Here is a 19,613-nt window from a genome sequence, read left to right on the forward strand (position 1 = left end):
AACGCCGAAAACATCCCCAAATGTTGGGATGCTGGTGTGTGCGTGGGGGCAGGAGGGAGTGGAAGGAGAGAGGGTTCGGGCCGGGGGGAGGGGGGCGGAGAAGCATCAAATTGAGTAGCAAAAAAAAAATAGTACTGCTGACTCTCCTTCTGATTCTGGCTGGGGATAGAAGGAATCCGGGCGGATGCAAACCTGGCGGCCGGAGACCAGCAACTCACCCCTAAGTTTGGCGCGTCCCCGCTCTGCGCCCTGGGAGCCCCCCCCCTCCCCCTTTCTCCCGCGCTCCCGGCCACCGGGGATCGCTGTTCCCAGCGAGGCCCTGGTAGCTTGGCAGGGACACGGCGGCCGGGGCTGGCAGCCACCGCAGGGGACAGGCAGGGCGCTCCTCTCTAACGGGTTTCCTTCAACAACAACACCCCCAGCCCCAGGCCCTCTTGGATGTCCCCTTCCCCTGACCCGTAGTCCCTAGGCAAGTCACCTGGCTCTGCCGCCGCCCGTGCGTCCTCCGGCTACTCGCTCCGTCGGTGGCGCCGCCGCCGCCGCTGCCGCCGCCGCCTCCCGGCCGAGTCTCGCCCTCCCGAGTCACGGGGCCCACGAACCCGCGGGCGAAGCCGGTGCCAAGGCTGCGGGAACCGTCGCCCCGGCAAGGAGCTGGGACCCTGCCCTGAGCGCCGCCGCCACCAGGGCGAAACTGGAGAGCTGGGCTCGGCTCGCCCGGGCGGGGAGGGGTGGCTGCAAGTTTGCTGCTGGACACGGGCGAGGAGGGGGCGCCCGTCTCCAAAAACTCTGTGCAGCGCCCGCCACCTCTCCAGTCCGGGGATTTTTTTTTAATTTTTTATTTTTAATGCCTTCGAAAAAACAAACAAACCAAAAATAAATAAATAAATTAAAAAACACCTACGGCGCACCCCGATTCTTGCTTCAAGTTATTGCTCGGTGGTGGTGGTAGTGAAAAGCGGGGTGCTTCAAGCGCGCCCCGCTGGGTGCATTGGCGGGCGAGCCGGGCGAGGGCAACGCGGGGCGTGGGGAAAAACGGCTGCGGGTGGATGGAGGGGTGGGGTGAGGGGGGATCCGCGTTCGCACCCTTCCCGCACTCGGGGAGAGGCTCCGAACCCCCTTTTCTGCAGGAGCCAGAAAGCTGGGAGGAGAGGGAGGGAGAGCGGCCTGGCGGGCCCCGGCCGGCGACGGGGCAGCAGTGACCCGGACCTGGATCGCCCAAAGTAGGAACTGGAAGTGACAGCGCGCAGGGCCGAGCAGCGGCGGGCCGGGGCCGGGGTGGCGGTGGCCGCTGCCAGGGCCGCCGGGGAGCGGCGGGGGCCGCACTGCGCATGCTGCCGCCGCGGGCTCCGGCCCCGAGCCACGCGTTGCTGGCGCCCGGCCGCGGCCGCGGGCATCCCGACCACCCACACGCGCCCGTCCCCGGTGGTCCGCTCCTCCACCACCCCCACCCCCCCATCCCCCGCGCAGCCGCTGCCGCCACCCGATCCCCCAGCTCTGGGGTGAGCCGGGGAGATGCCCAGACAGCGCCCCCGCACCTCCCCCAACCCTCCAGGGATGCCCCCCTTTCCAGGACTCTCAAATCCCAGGCCCAGAAACCAGTCTCCTGCCAGGAGAATCTTAAGCTTCTTGGAGGAGAACCGTAACATCTCACGTTTGGGTTTTCTTTTTTAATTTTTAAAAATTTTTTTTATTAGTGAAACACCATGAAGTACAGTTGTAGACTTATAAACTTTCATGCTTGGGTTTCAGGCATACAATGATTGAGTACCCATCCCTCCACCAGTGCCCATTCTCCAACCACCAAATGATCCCAGCATCCCTCCCACCACCCCCACCCCACCCCCTCACCTCACCCCGCCTCTGTGACAGGGCATTCATTCCCTTTTGCTCACTCTTTCCTTCAGGGTCTTGGCTTGGGGGGTTGTTTTTGGTGCAGGAGCATCCCGAAGTGGGTCAAAGATCAGAATGGCCCGGAGCCAGAGGTGACATTTCAGATAACTCTGGGAAACTGCCTTAGGAGTGTCAGCTTTGCTCACCAGGAAAGTCACAGACAAATACCTCTTTTTTGGGGGGAGGCGTTGGTTGGATGGGAGGGGGCTACACCTGGTGATAATTGGGAGTTTATTCCTGCCTCAGCACTCAGGAATTACTCCCGGGGTGGGGGACTCAGAGGACCAAATGGGGCGCCAAGCATGGAATCCTGGGTAGAACCCACGGTGGGCATGGCACTTCTGGGGAGTGAGCCCACTAGCTGGATTGTAGTAGTGAGATTTACAAAGCCTTGCCCAGGGGAAAACAGATGAAATATGGCCAGTTACAAGAACGTTGGGCCCTTAACCATTACCCAGGCCCCAAGATGGTCTACTTCTACAGATGAGCCCTGGAGGAGGGGGCGCTTCTATTATTTTATTTAATTTTTTGGCTTTTGGGGTCACATTCAGCTATGCACAGGGGTTACTCCTGGCTCATGCACTCAGGAATTACTCCTGCCGGTGCTCAGGGGACCATATGGGATGCTGGGAATCGAACCCAGGTCGGCTTCGTGCAAGGCAAACACTTGCACTGTGCTATTACTCTAGCGCTGGGAGCACTTTTATTATATTTTTTAATGAATCACTATGAGACAATCCATCACAAGGAGTTCATGATTGGGTTCCAGTCATACAGTGTTCCAACACCCATCCCTCCACCAGTGTACAATTCCCACCACCAATGTCCCACCCAGTTTCCCTCCCACTTACCCCAAACTCCACCCCCACCCTACCTACCTCTATGGCCAGCACTTCTCTCTCTCTCTCTCTCTCCCTCTCTCTCTCTCTCTCTCTCTCCCTTTCCCTCTCCCTCTCCCTCTCCCCCTCTCTCTCCCTCCCTCCCTCTCTCTCCCTTCTTCCCTCTCTCTCCCTCCCTCCCTCATTCTCTCTCCTTCCCTCTCCCTCCCTCTCTCTCCCTCCCTCCCTCTCTTTCCCTCCCACCCTCTTTCTCCAACTCCCTCTCTCCCTCTTCCTCCCCCTCTCTTTCTCATTCTCACTTTCCTGAGGAAGGGACTCATAATTTCACCAGGGGGGCTGGCTGGGAGCTTGATGGAAGGGCTGAGTACCCATTACAGCTGTGAGTTGCCTGGCCTCAAGCCTCTCAGGATGGTTAGGTGCCCTAGACTAGGGCTCTCAGTGGAAATTGAGTTTTGACTCATAATCTTTCCAGGACCTGCCATCCTTCCTTTCAGAACTGCTTCCTTTCAGAGTAGCCCTTGGGAAAGAGCAAATTGTCCATCCCCCAGGTCCTACTTTGGGGAGGGCTTCAGCGACAAGGCAGATGGAGTGAGTCAGGAAGACAGGAGGCAGTGAGGAGGTGGGGGCAGAGAAAAAGCCATGCAGCTACCAGCTGGTATTGGGGGGAGAGAAGAAGGGAGGGAGGAAGGGAGAGCGGGAAAGAGGAAGAAGTACTAACTGAGCCTCATGCACATTCATGATAAAACACCTCTCTACTGACGTAAGCAATAGTACAACGGGTAAGGCGTTTGCCTTGCATGGGGCCAACCCCAGATCTATCCTGGGAACCCATATGGTTCTCTGAGCCTGCCAGGAGTGATCCCTGAGTACAGAGCCAGGAGTAACCCTGAGCACAGCCCGATGTGGCCCCAAAAACAAAAATGAAAACAAAACATAACCAAAAAAACAAAACACCTCCCTACAAAGAAAGCCTGGGCCTGGAGCACAAGAAGAGATGGCGGATGTCCCTAGCAGTGGGTTGGTAGCTCAGGTGGCAAAGGTCAGAACAGAAAGACCTGCTAGGAAAGAAACAAACGGACAGGCCAAGGAGGATTGCTTCACGGTTGGAAGCCTGTCTCACGTGCTCGGGGAGAAGGCAGTTGGGATGGAGAAGGGATCACTAAATCGATGATGCTTGAAGAGATCACTCGGGATGGGAGATGTGTGCTGAAAGTAGATAAAAGGACCAAATGTGATCGCCTTTCAGTATCTGTATTGCAAAAACCATGATGCCCCAAAGTAGAGAGAGTAAGAAGGAAGGTGCCTGCCACAGAGTCAGGAAGTGGGGCAGGTGGGGGGTGATGGGAGGGATACTAGGGACATTGGTGGTGAAAAATGCACACTGGCAGAGGGATAAGTGTTCGATCATTGTATGACTAAAACTCAATCATGAAATCTGTGTGACTGCATCTCACGGTGATGCAATTTAAAAAAAGGGGAAAGGCCAGGCTGAAAGGAAAATCACAGGGCCAGATAGATAGTACAGCAGGCTGACTTGCTTGCCTCGCAATCAGCCCACTCAGGTTCAATCCCCATCATCCCATATAGTCCTCCAAGTCCTGCCAGGACTGATCCCGCAGTGTAGAGCCAGAGGTAATCCCTGAGCAGCGCTAGGTATAGCCCGAAAACAACTAGAAAGGAAAAGCACACTACTAGACTTTTCACCAGGGACTGTAATCAAGCCTATCTTGTCAGAGAGGAATATATTTGTTTAAGCCCTCGAGAATATGCAAAGGGAGTTCCAAGTGACAGCAGAGCAGGTAAGACAATTGCCTTATGTGGCCAACCCCTGTTCTATCCTGGGCAACCCACATGGTTCCCTGAGCCTACCAGGAGTGATCCCCAAGTGCAGAGCCAGAAGTAAGCTCTAAGCACAGCTGGGTATGCCCCCAAAAGAAAACAAAAAGAAGTGCAAAAGGGCTCAGAGAGAGAGAGAACTTGATGTTCTGGAAAGCCTGTTTTGTAGGCCAAAGCACTAGACCTGAACGCTAACACTACTCACTTGCTGGAGCACTAAGCTAGGAATTGCCTTGGGCACCACCAGGTGTGGCCCAAAACAACAAAAGAAGGCCCAAAAGAACTTCTTTTGACTTCTGTGGGATGCTGGGAATCGAACCCGGGTCACCCCCGTGCAAGGCAAACATCCTACCTGCTGTGCTATCGCTCCAGCCCCTGAATGACTTCTGTGGGATCCGAGAGGTAAATAAAGTGGGAGGGCCCGTACCTTGCTCGCAGTCAACCAGGCACCACATATCATCCCCCCTAGCAGAAACAGGAGCTGTCCCTGAGCTTGGAGCCTGAGCACTAGGGGGGGGGGGGAGGCCCAAAATCCAAACCCAAATAGAAAGAGAACAATTTATGTCACCGACTCCCACCAAGTTCAAAGGCAGAACCAAAGCAAAACTACCATCACCAGAATGTTAGCAAGAGACTTCCTGTCACTTTAATAACATATCAAGAGGCAATACTCTTATTCTCTAGTTCTCACTCTCAGAGAACCCGGCAGGCTACTGAGAATATCTTGCCCACATAAATGCCGGACTGGGAACACCTGTAAAGGTAATTAGAGGCTGCCCCAAAAGCCTCCATCCCTCTTGGAGAGCCCGGCAAGCTACTGAGAGTATCCTGCCTGCACGGCAGAGCCTGACAAGCTACCCGTGGCATACTCGATATGCCAAAAACAGAACAATGATGGTCCTTATTCCCCTGACCCTGAAAGAGCCCCCAATATGCCATAGGGCTACACTAACACGTGACAGGGATGAATGGAGACCTTACTGGCACTTGCTCGAGCAAATTGATGAACAATGGGGTGATAGTGATAGTGATAGTGATAGTGATCTTGAGGTGTTTTCCTTATGCTATGGAAGATTTTTCTCTCGAGGCATGAGAGTTCCCCCCCACCTTCTCCACTGTATAAACAAAAAAGAAAGTTCATCAGAAAGGAAACAAGGGGGGCCGGAATCATAGTATAGCGGGTAGGGCGTTTGCTTTGCATGCAGCAGACCAGGGTTCAGTTCCTGGCATCCCATGTGGTCCCCCAAGCACCACCAGGAGTAATTCCTGAGTGCAGAACTCGGAGTAACCCCTGAACATCGCTGGGTGTGACCCAAGAAGCAAAAAAAAAAGGAAACAAGATGAACTATAAAGTGGTGACAAGATGTTCGAACTCACTAGCGATCAGAAAATGCAATTGATAGCATTGGACCAATGAAACTCTGGTCCAATGCAAGTAGCAGGGAAAAGTGATCTTTGTCGTTGCCAAGGGTGAATGGAAGAAAGCACTTTCTTTTGACCATTCTGGACTCTGTGCTCAGGCATCACTTCTGGAGCTTCTGAGGATTGAACCTCAGGCTGCTACATGCAAAGCATGAGATCTGGGACTGGAGCAATAGTATGGCGGGTAGGGTGTTTGTCTTGCAAGTGGCTGACTGGGGTTCGATCCCTAGCACCCCATATGATCCCCTAAGCTCCTTCTGCGAAGAGTGATCCCTGAGCACACAGTAAGCCCCAAGCACTGCCGGGCGTGGCCCAAAATTATTTACTTAGTTTGCTTTTTTGGGTCACACCAGACAATGCTCAGGGGTTATTCCTGGCTCTGAACTCAGGTCTTACTCCTGGCAGTGCTCTTGGGACCATATGGGATGCCGAGGATTGAACCCGAGTCAGTAGCATGCAGGGCAAATGCCCTACCCACTGTGCTATCGTTCCACCGCTCAACCTCCATTTCTTTTTGCTTTTTGGGTCACACCCAGCAATGCACAGGGGTCGCTCCTGGCTCTGCACGCAGGAATTACTCCTGGCTGTGCTCAGGGGACCATATGGGATGCTGGGAATCAAACCCACGTTGCCCACATGCAAGGCAAACACCCTACCTGCTGTCTATCACTCCAGCCCCCTCCATTTCTTTTTTTAACACATGAGTTCCAGCTCATTGAGTGATCTGTCTGGTCCAGGGAAGAAAGTAACTTGTACACTATTCCCAGAGTAAAACTTGGTATAGATCTTTTGTGGTGAAATTTGAATGTAGCTACTCAATTTTGATTCCGTTACTCCATTCCTGCAAAGAAAGTCGCTTTAAGAATAATCACAGCCATTACATGCAAAAAAATAGGCTCAGAACTCTGCCTAACACCATGTACAAAAGTAAGATCAAAATGGATTAAAGACCTCAACATCAGACCAGAAACCATAAGGTACATTGAAGATAAAGTTGGCAAAACCCTCCATGACATTGAAGCTAATGGTATCTTCAAAGATGCCACGCCACTGGCCGAGCAAGTGAAAACAGAGATAGATAAATGGGACTATCTTAAACTAAGAAGCTTCTGCACCTCCAAAGAAACAGTGACCAAAATACAAAGACAGTCTACAGAATGGGAAAGGATATTCACCGAATACACATCTGACAAGGGGTTGATATCCAGGATATACAAAATACTGGTTAAACTCCACAAGAAGAAAACATCCAACCCCATCCAAAAATGGGGCAATGAAATGAACAGAAACTTTCTCAAAGAAGAAATCCGAATGGCAAAAAAGCACATGAAAAAATGCTCTACATCATTAATCATCAGGGAGATGCAGATCAAAACAACAATGAGATACCATCTCACACCTCAGAGACTGGCCCACATTCAAAAGAACAAAAGCAACCGATGCTGGCGTGGATGTGGCGAGAAAGGGACACTCCTTCACTGTTGGTGGGAATGTCCACTGGTTCAGCCCTTCTGGAAAACAGTATGGACGATTCTCAAAAAATTAGAAATTGAGCTCCCATTTGACCCAGCAATACCACTCTTGGGAATATATCCCAGAGAGGCAAAAATGTATAGTCGAAGTGACATCTGCACTTGTTTGTTCATTGCAGCCCTCTTTACAATAGCCAGAAACTGGAAGAAACCTGAATGCCCAAGAACAGATGACTGGTTAAAGAAACTTTGGTACATCTACACAATGGAGTACTATGTAGCTCTTAGAAAAGATGAAGTCATGAAATTTACATACAAGTGGTACAATATGGAAAGTATCATGCTAAGCGAAATGAGTCAGAAAGAGAGGGATAGACATAGAAAGATTGCATTCATCTGGGGGATATAAAGTAACAAAGTATGAGATTAATACCCAAGAATAGCTGAGATCAGCACCAGGAGGATTACTCCATAACTTAGAGGCCAGTCTGGTATCCTAGAGGAAACGGCTATTCAGATAGAGAAGGGAGCACCAAATAAAGGATGTTTGGAGGATCCTCCCAGGAGGGCAGATGCATGTCGAAAGTAGACTATGGACTGAACATGTTTGCCACTCAATGCCTCTTTTGCAGACCACAACACCCAAAAGGAGAGAGAGGACACAGGGGATTGCCCTGCCACAGAGACGGGGGGATGGGGGGATGGGGGTGGGAGGGATATTATCCATGGTGGTGGAAAATGGGCACTGGTGGAGGGATGGGTATCTGATCATTGTATAATTGAAACCAAAGCACAAAAAATTGTAAACCTACAACTTTAAAAAAAATAAAATAAAGGGGAAAAAAAAAAAAAAAAAAAAAAAAAAAAAAAAAAAAAAAAAAAAAGAATAATCACAGCCATGCACAAATTTCTATATGCTTTTACAACATGACCCACTATGATTTATCCCAGGAAAGCAAAATTGACTTAAAATATAATAATAGGGGCCACAGGGCAAGAGCAATAATACTGTGGGAAGGGTGTTTGCCTTGCACGCAGTTGGTCTGGGTTCAATCCCTGGCATCCCATATGGTTCCCTGAGCACCGCTAGGAGTAAGTCCTGAGTACAGAGCCAGGAGTAACCCTGAGCATTGCTGGGTATGGGCCATAAAACAAACAAATAAAAATATGTAAAATCAAATGAATGTAGCAAAACATATCAAGATAGTAAAGGGGGAAAAATGAATGCTGATCCTAACAGATACAGAAAGGCATCTGACAAAATTGAGCACATTTTCAGAATAAAAACACTCAAAAGGGTCTGGAACAATAGCTCAATAGGCTGAGCACCTGCTTTTCATGTGGGGGTGCTGGGTTCGAGCTCCAACACTGCATGGCCCCAAGAGTGGTCCCTGAGCACCTCTGGGTATGATCTAAAAACCAAAAAAAAGTTTTATTATATAAAACACTCATAAAACTAGGAGACAAGGAAACACTCTCAACCTGATAAAGTGCATTAAAAAACAACAATTAATATGAAAAGGTAAAGGTAAAAGGTAAAGGCCCTCCCGTTGATCGTCAATTTGCTCGAGCGGGCCCAGTAACGTCTCCATTGGAGACTTTGTTGTTACTGTGTCTGGCATATCGAATACTCTCGGTAGCTTGCCGGGCTCTCCCAGAGGGGCGGAGGAATCGAACTCGGGTCGGCCATGTTGGCCGCTTGTAAGGCGAACGCCCTACCTGCTGTGCTATCGCTCACAGTTAATATCACAGCTCATGGGTAAAGACTTATGCTTCCCCCTAAGGTGAGAAACAAAACCAAGAGACCCAGAGTCAGGAGTGACAGCGCAGAAGGTAGAGTGCTTGCCTTACACCACGGTCAACCTGGGTTCGATCCCCAGTATCTCATATGATCCCCTGAGATTGCCAAGAGTGATCTCTGAGCCCAGAGCCAGGAATTAGCCCTTAAGCACTGCCAGGTATGGCCCCAAACAAACAAAAAGACCAAGAGAGCAGCTCTCATCACTTATATTCAGGATTTGTACTACTGCAAGTTCTAGTCAGGCAAATCAGGCAAGAAGATCAAATAAAGGACATTCCATTGAAAAGGAAGGAATAAATCTATTACTATTCCTACATGACAGGATCTATAAAATAAAACAACAAGGATTTAAAAAAAACTATAAGAACTACTGAACAAGTGAGCTGAACAAGTGACTAAAGTTTAAGGCCACAAGATCAGGATACCACAAAACTCAGTTGTACGACTAAAGACAAAGTACAGCAGTTAAGGAACTTGCCTTGCACATGGCCGACCTAGTTTTGATCTACCTATGATCTTATGAGCACAGAGCCAGGTGAAAAACCTGATTACAGCTGGGTGTAGCCCTCCCCCCAAAAATCAGCAAAAATATTTTAAATACTGAATTAATCATTTTTAATGAAATAAATATTAAGTTAATTTAGACTGAAATGAAATCACTATTAAGCTAAGTAATCTAGATTAATATGAAATAAATTCAACTTGATTTACAAATAAAATATTTAAATTAATTTAAGTATGAAATTAAGAAAACGGGATCCCCAGGATGGCCCAGTGGTAGAGTGCCACCTGGCAAGCTCAAAGCCAACAGTCCAATCCCTAGCAACATCCCACATGCCCAGTGTGACCTGGAAGCATTGCCCTTTGTGATTCCAGATGCCACAACTAACGTGTAAGACCCCTACTCCCCACAACAAACACAGGAGCTGGAGCAATAGTCCAGTGGACACCCAACTTGAGTTCAATGCCTAGCACCCCATATGGTCCCCAAAGCACTGATCCCTGAGCACGCAAAGCCAGGAATAAGCCTCGAACACTGCTAGGTATGGCTGAAAACAATAATAATATTAATAATAATAGCCACAAAAGAAAGAAAGGAGTAACATTATTTTTTAACCCCCTCAATGGTAAAAAAAAAAAAAAAAACTTTCTTCGCTTTTTGGGTCACACCCGGCGATGCTCAGGGGTTGCTTCTGGCTCTGCACTCAGGAATTGCTCCTGGAGGTGCTCAGGGGATCCTATGGGATGTAAGGAATCAAACCCAGGTCATCCGCGTGCAAGGTAAACACCCTACCCGCTGTACTATAGCTCCAACCCCAAAATCCTTTTTAAAATAAAAGTTATGACTCTGATTTTGTGGTAGAGAAAATGTCTTTAATGTGTGCGGCCTTCAGCTCAGTACCTAACACAGCATAACAACATTAATAATAAGGACTGAGGTGAGGGGACACTGCGTGCATGGAGTGCTTGCTTTGCATGCAAGAGGCTGAGGTTGAATCTCTGGCAGAGTAAGAGACTAGAAGTCTGAACCCTCCCTACCACATGCGTCCTGAGCACAGAACCTGGAGTAGCCCCTGAGCACTGTTGGCTCAGTGGCCCCCAAACAAACAAAACAAAATACGTTTGCACATAATTAATTTGAAATTTCAAAAGGAAATTAAGAAACAATTATAATAGCACCAAAGGGAATACAATACTTTGGAGTAAATTGAGTCAAGAATGTATATGTAAGTTCTACATGCTAAGTGAAATGAGCCAGAAAGAGAGGGACAGACATAGAAAGACTGCACTCATCTGGGGAATATAAAGTAACAGAATGGGAGATTAACACCCAAGAATAGTTGAGATAAGTACCAGGAGGTCTGCTCCATGGCTTAGAAGCCAGCAGAAAAGGGGGGGGGGGGGAAGGCAGCTCAGATAGAGAAGGGAACACCAAGTAAAGGATGTTTGGAGGATTCGCTCAGGATGTGAGATGTGTGCTGAAAATAGACTATAGACCTAACATGATGGCTACTCAATATCTCAATTGCAAACCACAACACTCTAAAGGAAAGAGAGCAAAAGGGAATGCCCTGCTACAAAGGTGAGGCGGGGTGGAGGGATGGGGTGGGGAGGTGGGAGGGCTACTGGGATCATTGGTGGTGGAGAATGGGCACTGGTGGAGAGATGGGTACTCGATCGTTGTATAACTGAAAACCAAGCACGAAAGTTTGTAAATCTACAACTGTACCTCATGGTGTTTCACAAAAAAAAAAGAATGTATATATAAGGGGCTGCGGGTAGGGCATTTGCCTTGCATGTGGTCGACCAGGGTTCAATTCCCAGCATCCCATATGGTTCCCTGAGCACCGCCAGAGGTAATTCCTGAGTGCAGAGCCAGGAGTAACCCTTGTGCATCGCCAGGTGTGACCCAAAATGCAAAAGAAAAAAAAAGCATGTATGTGTAAGACCTGTAAAGTGAAAACTAGCAAGAATTGTTGAAAGAAATTTAAAGACCGACTGAGTATTGGGGGAAAATCCCAAACAATAATGGTGGGTCTGGTGTCGTAATATTGAATGTAATCAAAGTAGAGAGAGATCACGATCACGATCACGACCATCCTGTTATTCGTCGATTGCCTCGAGCAGGCCCCAGTAACGTCTCCTTCATCCTAGCCCTGAGATTATATTCAAGGCTCTTTAGGAGAATGAGACCCATCATTGTTACTGGTATTTGGCATATTGGGTACGCCACAGGGAGTTTGCCAGACTCTGCCCTGTGGGCAGGTTACATTCGGTAGCCTGCCAGTTTGTCCAAAGTAAGAATGAGATAATAAGATGTCCACTTCTGGGAGCTGGGTTTTATAGTCTCTGGGTCTTGGCCATTGATGGGATTACACGGCACCAGGGGGCCAGTTGGTGGGTGTGACCCCCGCCTACTGGAATTTGGAGGATCTGGGTGGAGGATGCTCAGCCCCGATCTGAGTAGGCTTGGAGATCTCAGAGAGAATAATGTGGAAATCATCTGCCACACAGGTAGGGCGTGAGATGAGGGGTATGTTGGGGTTTTCGGTGGTGGAAAATGTGCACTGGTGAAGGGATGGGTGATTCTTCATTGTATGACCGAGACTTAAACCTGAAAGTTTTGTACCTGGTCTCACGGTGATTCGATAAATTTATAAAATAAAAAAAGAAATTTAAAGATCTAAATAAAGCAAAAGCCATTCTGTGTTCATGGACCAGTAGATTTACTGTTGGCAAGATAGCCATACTTTCCCAGTGAGCCACGGGGGCGGGGGGTAGGGAGGAGTGTATACATATGATGTATGCCCAGATTCCAGCTGATTCTTTTACAGAAATGGAGAAGCTGATCCTAGAATCGATATGAGTGTTCATGGGATCCAGAATTGTCCGAAGGATTTGGAAAATAAAGAACGAAATTGGAGGATTTGTGCTTTCTGGTCTGAAAACTTGCTACATGAATCAATTCAGTGAAAGAAAGTATCATCTTTTTTTGGTTTATTTTTATTTGGGACCGCTCAGGGCTTCCTCCTGGCCCGGTGCTCAGGGGTCATTCCTGGTGGGCTCACGGGACCATATGGGATGCTGGGAATGGAACCCTGATCAGCTGCGTGTAAGGCTGGCGCCCTGCCAGATATCCTATCACTCCAGCCCAAGCTCTGAAAAGAAAAGAGAAAGTCAGGGGGCTGGAGCAATAGCACAGCGGGTGGGCATTTGCCTTGCACGCTGCCGACCCAGGTTCGATTCCCAGCATCCCATTTGGTCCCCCGAGCACCGCCAGGAGTGATTCCTGAGTGCAAAGCCAGGAGTAACCCCTGAGCAACGCCAGGTTGACCCAAAAAGAAAAAAAAAGAGAAAGTCAGTCATCATGACCTAGATTAGGGACACTTTCTTAGATATGATACCTAAAACATGAGCCCCAAAGGGACTAGATAATATAACTTTATTTAAAATGTTTTAAATCTGGAGCTGGAGTGATAGCACAACAGGTAGGGCGTTTGCCTTGCACGCGGCCAACCCGGGTTTGATTCCCAGCATCCCATATGGCCCCCTGAGCACCACCAGGGGTAATTCCTGCGTGCAGAGCCAGGAGTGATCCCTGTGCTTCATCAGGTCTGACCTCCCTCTCCACCAAAAAAAAAAAGATTAAAATGTTTTAAATCTTTTGTTTCAAAGGACATTATCAGAGTTGAGGAGGAAACTCAGAGTGTTTTGTTTGCAGAACTGAATTTCAGCACCCTGCCCAGATAGCTTACTAGTTGTGACATGCTTTGGAGACCCTCATACATTGAAGTCCTAAGAGAATACAAACAGAGCCGCAGAGATAGCCCAGGGCTGAAGGCACTTGTTTTGCAGGAGGCCAGCCCAAGTTTGAATCCCTGGTACCATATATGGTAACCTAAGCACCTCGGGGCGCCATTCAGGAGCACAGATCCAGGAATACCCCCTGCACACTACAAAGTGTGGCTCCAAAATAATATCCAACACACACAAACACACACACACACAAGAACCCAAACCATTTCTGGGTAAAGCTGTGGCTCATGGATACCTCATATCTGTAAAGCCCTGGGTTCGATCCCTGGTACCACTAGCACAAACCAAAACCAGAGCTGTCTGCCGAAGATCTTTCCGGAACCCATACAGTGCCAATTCCACCTGGGCATCTCAGATGGTACAGGTGTGCCCTCTCTGCCCGCTCCAGATGAAACCATGATGGCCACAAGCTTCCAGAAGGAAAACCCAGGTATGCGGGTTCAGGGACTAAGACTCCAAGCCATATGGGGGCAGCGGAGACAGACCTGCTTGGGGTCTTGGCTGTCACGCCCACGATCTGCCCCCGGACACCATCTCAGCACATCAAGGGCCTTGATCCAGAGACTCCAACATGAATCTTGAAATGGATTAGCTCCCTACAGAGATGTCTCTGGAGCCCGACCATTTACAATTTTAGAATTCCAGGAATGCACAACCTCCCTGACATTCATAATAAGCAATAGAAAATAAATTATCTAGCATCTGCCTCTCGCAGGCAGGCTGGAATGGTGATGGGAAAATTCAAAATAATGTTAGTGGGAAGGTGTAATGGTGGTAGGATTGGTGTTAAAATATTCAATAGCACTGTAGCACTGTCCTCCCGTCGTTCATCAATTTGCTCCAGTGGGTACCAGTAACATCTCCATTGTGAGACTTGCTGTTACCGTTTTTGGCATATTGAATATGCCACAGGGAGCTTGCCAGGCTCTGCCGTGCAGGCGGGATACTCTCAGTAGCTTGCCGGGCTCTCCGAGAGGGGCGGAGAAATCAAATTCGGGTCAGCCACATGCAAGGCAAATGCCCTACCCACTGTGCTATCGCTCCAGCCCAATATTGAATGTAATATTGAATGTAATCAGTTAAAGTGAATAAAATTATGAAAATTTTAAAAATTGGAATAATTTTATTTAAAAAAAATTTTTAAAACCTTTTATTTAAAAATTTTTTAAATAAATTAAAAAATAAAAACAGGGCTCTCTGGAACTGCCAGAGAGACCGCAGAGGGACCAAAAAGAAGCAGTTCAGAGGCCCAGGATTCAACCCCCCAGCACCACAAACAGAACGAGATAGGATGTGTTTGTATCCCAGTGTAACTGCCCGTGCCTGCCAGCTATTCCTCTGGTGTGCAATGTCCAGGCGCCTGGCTCCACCTTCCTGCATTTGCAAACTGACCATCCCGAGCTGGCCCTCTTTCTTTTGATAAAATAATAGTGTGCTCTGGGCAATAGGCAAGTCCTGCTTCTCTCACTTTGGGGACATTTAAACAGCATCAACACAAGTTGCTAAAGCTTGTCCTATCCCAGCAGGCACCTTGCTGCTATATAGCACTCCAGTTCTGAGAGACACTTTTATCTAAAGTGACATTTGCAAATATTTATGTTTAGCCCCGTCTCCTAGCTACCTGGGAGCTAGACAGTTGAGGGTCAGTATTCCTGGCCGCTGCCTGCTGCCCGGCTCAGCTTTCACTCTCATTCCGTGCATATCGATGCGATTAGACTTAGACAGTACCTCAGAGTGGCCCCTGATAACCTTCGGGACATAATTTGATGGTGCTTGGGGGAATCTTGCCAGCTCTGTTTTGAGGGGTCACTTTTGGCAGCTTTTGGGAGACCATGCGATGCCTGGGATGGAACCCAGGTCTTTTGCATGCCAAGCATTCACTCAGCCCATTGGGCTATCATCCTGGCCCCTATAACCTAATTTGGCTTCTCAAAAAATTAGAAATTGAGCTCCCATTTGACCCAGCAATACCATTCCTGGGAATATATCCCGGAGAGGCAAAAAAGTACAGTCAAAATGACATCTGCACTTCTATGTTCATTGCTGCACTGTTCACAATGGCCAAAATCTGGAAAACACCCGAGTGCCCGAGAACAGATGACTGGTTAAAGAAACTTTGGTACATCTACACAGTGGAATACTATGCAGCTGTTAGAAAAGATGAAGTCATGAAATTTTCATACAAGTGATTCTACATGAAGAGTATCATGCTAGTGAAATGAGTCAGAAAGAGAGGGACAGACGTAGAAAGTCTGCAATCATCTGGGGAATATAAAGTAACAGAATGGGAGATGAACATCCAAGAATAGTTGAGATAAGTACCAGGAGGTCTGCTCCACGGCTTGGAAGCTGGCAGCAGATGCTGGGGAGAAAGGCAGCTCAGATATAGAAGGGAACACCAAGTAAAGGATGTTTGGAGGACTCACTCGAGATGCGAGATGCATGCTGAAAGTAGACTATAGACTGAACATGATGGCCACTCAATACCTCTATTACAAACCACAACACCCTAAAGAAAAGAGAGAGCAAAAAGGATTGCCCTGCCACAGAGGTGGGGCATGGTGGGGGGGAATGGGGTGGGGGGTTGGAGGGCTACTGGGTCCATTGGTGGTGGAGAACGGGCACTGGTGAAGGGATAGGTACTCGATCATTATATAACTGAAACCCAAGCACAAAAGTTTGTAAGTCTACAACTGTACCTCAAGGTGTTTCACTAATAAAAAAAATATTTTAAATAGACCTAATTTGGCATGCACTGCTTCCCACTAATAACGGTGGCTGTGGACAACGGCTCTGTTCACATCTCCCAACACAGCGACATCTGAGTGCTATAGAGGCATGATCTCATTTGCTCCTGAAAACAATCCAGTGCTGTAGATAATATTCCTGTCTCTGCTAGCCAGATGAGGACACTGGAGTTTTGAGAGCCAAGGAAATTTTCCCAGAGTCACACAGGCTATAACTGACCAAGCCAAGATGCTGACCGAAGTCAAATGAGAGCAAGCATGGGCCAGAATGCCAGATTTTATTTCTGACATATTCAAACACTGTTCCGGTCAGCTTGAATGACAAAAAAAGAGAGAGATCAAAATATGTTCAGGGCCCTAGAGAAGACAGGCATTTGTGATATACTTTGTGGGAAGATTCTTCTCCAGAGTGGATAAAAACAGCTTTGGTGCTCAAAGGAGAGTGAGCACTCAGGAAAATTGATTTTGGTGCCATGACTTATTCTTTAACAATGCCAGAACCAGAAGGTACTTCTGCCTCATCTAGTATTCATAGAACTGCAGAGAACAGTGGGTAGGTCCTTTGCTGTACTGTGGTTGACCCAGGTTTGATCCCCAGCATCCCATATGGTCCTCCGAGCCCACCAGGAATGATTATTGAGTGCAGAGCCAGGAGTTATTCCTGAGCACTGCTGGGTGTGTCCCCCCCCCAAAAAATAAAATAAATTTCTTTAAAAAAAGAACTGCAGGGCTGGAGCAATAGCACAGCAGGGAGGGCATTTGCCTTGCACACGGCTGATCCGGGTTCGATTCCCAGCATCCCATAGGGTCCCCTGAGCACCACCAGGAGTAATTCCTGAGTGAAGAGCCAGGAGAAACCCCTGTGCATCGCCGGGTGTAACTCAAAAATAAATAAATAAAGGTAAAGGTAAAGGCCCTCCCGTTGTTCGTCGATTTGCTCGAGCGGGCCCAGTAACGTCTCCATTGGAGACTTTGTTGTTACTGTGTTTGGCATATCGAATACGTCATGAGGAGCTTGCCAGGCTCTGCCGTGCGGGCGAGATACTCTCGGTAGCTTGTCGGGCTCTCCGAGAGGGGCAGAGGAATCGAACTCGGGTCGGCCATGTTGGCTGCGTGCAAGGCAAACGCCCTACCGCTGTGCTATTGCTCCAGCCCTGCAGTTCTTTTTTTAAAGAAATTTATTTTATTTTTTTATATATATTTATATTTTTTAATATATTTTTATATTCATGGGCTGGAGCGATAGCACAGTGGTAGGGCGTTTACCTTGCACGCAGCCAACATGGCCGACCTGAGTTCAATTCTCTGCCCCTCTCGGAGAGCCCGACAAGCTACCGAGAGTATCTCACCCGCACGGCAGAGCCTGGCAAGCTCCCCGTGTCATATTCGATATGCCAAACACAGTAACAACAAAGTCTCCAATGGAGACATTACTGGGCCCGCTCAAGCAAATAAATAAATAAATAAATATATTATAAGGGGCTGGAGAGATAGCACAGCGGGTAGGGCGTTTGCCTTGCACGCCGGCGACCCGGGTTTGATTCCCAGCATCCCATATGGTCCCCTGAGCACCACCAGGAGTAACTCCTGAGTGAAGAGCCAGGAGTAACCCTTGTGCATTGCCAAGTGTGACCCAAAAAGCAAAAAAAAAAAAAGAACTGCAAAGAAGGGACCAGAGAGATAGTATGGTAAGGTTTATGCTTTAAAAGTCGCCAACCCAGGTTCAACCCCCAGAACTCCATATGGTTTCCTGAGCCCATCAAGAGTGATCTCTGAGGGTGGAGTGATAGTACAGCGGGTAGGGCATTTGCCTTGCACATGGCTGACCTGGGTTTGATTCCCAGCATGGTCCCCTGAGCACCGCCAGGAGTAATTCCTGAGTGCAGAGCCAGGAGTAACACATGTGCATTGCCAGGTGTGACCCAAAAAGCAAAAAAAATTAGTGATCCCTTAGTGTAGAGCTAGACCTAAACCTTGAGCACAGTCAGGTATACTCCCTCCAAAAAAAACTGTGCACAGAAGTTCCATATACCTTCTGACAGTTTCAAAGTGCAGTAACCATTGATACTCTTGTCAGGGTCTGGGGCTGGAGCGATAGCACAGCGGTAGGGCGTTTGCCTTGCACGCAGCCAACATGGCCGACCCGAGTTCGATTCCTCCGCCCCTCTCGGAGAGCCCGGCAAGCTGCCGAGAGTATCTCGCCCGCACGGCAGAGCCTGGCAAGCTCCCCGTGACGTATTCGATATGCCAAACACAGTAACAACAAAGTCTCCAATGGAGACGTTACTGGGCCCGCTCGAGCAAATTGATGAACAACGGGAGGGCCTTTCTTTACCTTTACCTTACGAGTGAGAGAAAACTGAAATTTGAATTCAAGAATTCTAGCATCAGGATTCATGCTTAAACCAAAACTAACATTTCTCTACCCAAAAAATAACGAATATATGTCTATACCTTTCATCTCCTTTGTGTCTGCTATGCATGCTTCATATATTAGTTCATAGATTTTTGAGATTAGAGCTTGTGTATATGTGTGTATGTTACCAGGGATACAACCCAGGGTCTCACACATGCAGAATCTACCACTGAACCACTTGCCCAGCTATTCATTTGATCCTTAATTATTCCCCCCACCAAGAAAAACAATCTCATGAGGTACCTCTCATGCCCTTCCTATAGGTCAAAATACAGAGACAAGAGATGTAACTTAATAGTCAGGTCAAATGATAGCACCGTTAAGCACACCATAAGAGATACATAAAAGAGAATAATATCATGCCATAGTACAGGCCATTTTTGCCTCAGCACCAGATTCCTTGGTATTTTAAGGCCTCAGCGGAGGTCCGACGCAATAGTACAGCAGGTAGGGCTGACCCGGGTTCGATTCCCGACATTCCAAGCACTGCCAATAATTCCAGAGTGCACAGCCAGGAGTAACATCTGAGCATTGCTGGGTATGACCCAAAGAACACAAATAATAATTAAAATGTAAAGGTAAATGTAAAGGTAAAGGCCCTCCCGTTGATCGTCGATTTGCTCGAGCGGGCCCAGTAACGTCTCCATTGGAGACTTTGTTGTTACTGTGTCTGGCATATCGAATATTCTCGGTAGCTTGCCGGGCTCTCCGAGAGGGGCGGAGGAATCGAACTCGGGTCGGCCATGTTGGCCGCGTGTAAGGCGAACGCCCTACCTGTAATATGAATAAATTAAATTAATAAAGTGTCCAGGGGAGAAATGGCTTTTCTCTCTTCCCACGTCAGAGGGATACCTGTCCCCCTTAATGTGCTTG

The 19,613-nt window shown here is 48.2% G+C and overlaps 1 protein-coding gene across 4 annotated transcripts in view; it reads right to left on the reverse strand.

Annotated features, from left to right (window-relative positions):
• Nucleotides 1-19,613, reverse strand: part of ARHGEF6 (Rac/Cdc42 guanine nucleotide exchange factor 6) — a 171,451-nt gene that overhangs the window by 149,214 nt on the left and 2,624 nt on the right. The window contains exon 1 of one of the 4 annotated variants that reach the window (XM_056130217.1): nucleotides 479-819. The exons of the other annotated variants lie outside the window; for them this stretch is intronic. The gene's annotated coding sequence lies outside the window, so the exon portion shown is untranslated. Of the gene's footprint in view, nucleotides 1-478; nucleotides 820-19,613 lie in introns of those variants that run through there. 4 annotated transcript variants of the gene reach the window in all.

Source organism: Sorex fumeus, unplaced genomic scaffold (genome assembly GCF_029834395.1).
Source record: "Sorex fumeus unplaced genomic scaffold, SorFum_2.1 ptg000075l, whole genome shotgun sequence".
NCBI classification, from domain to species: domain Eukaryota; kingdom Metazoa; phylum Chordata; class Mammalia; order Eulipotyphla; family Soricidae; genus Sorex; species Sorex fumeus.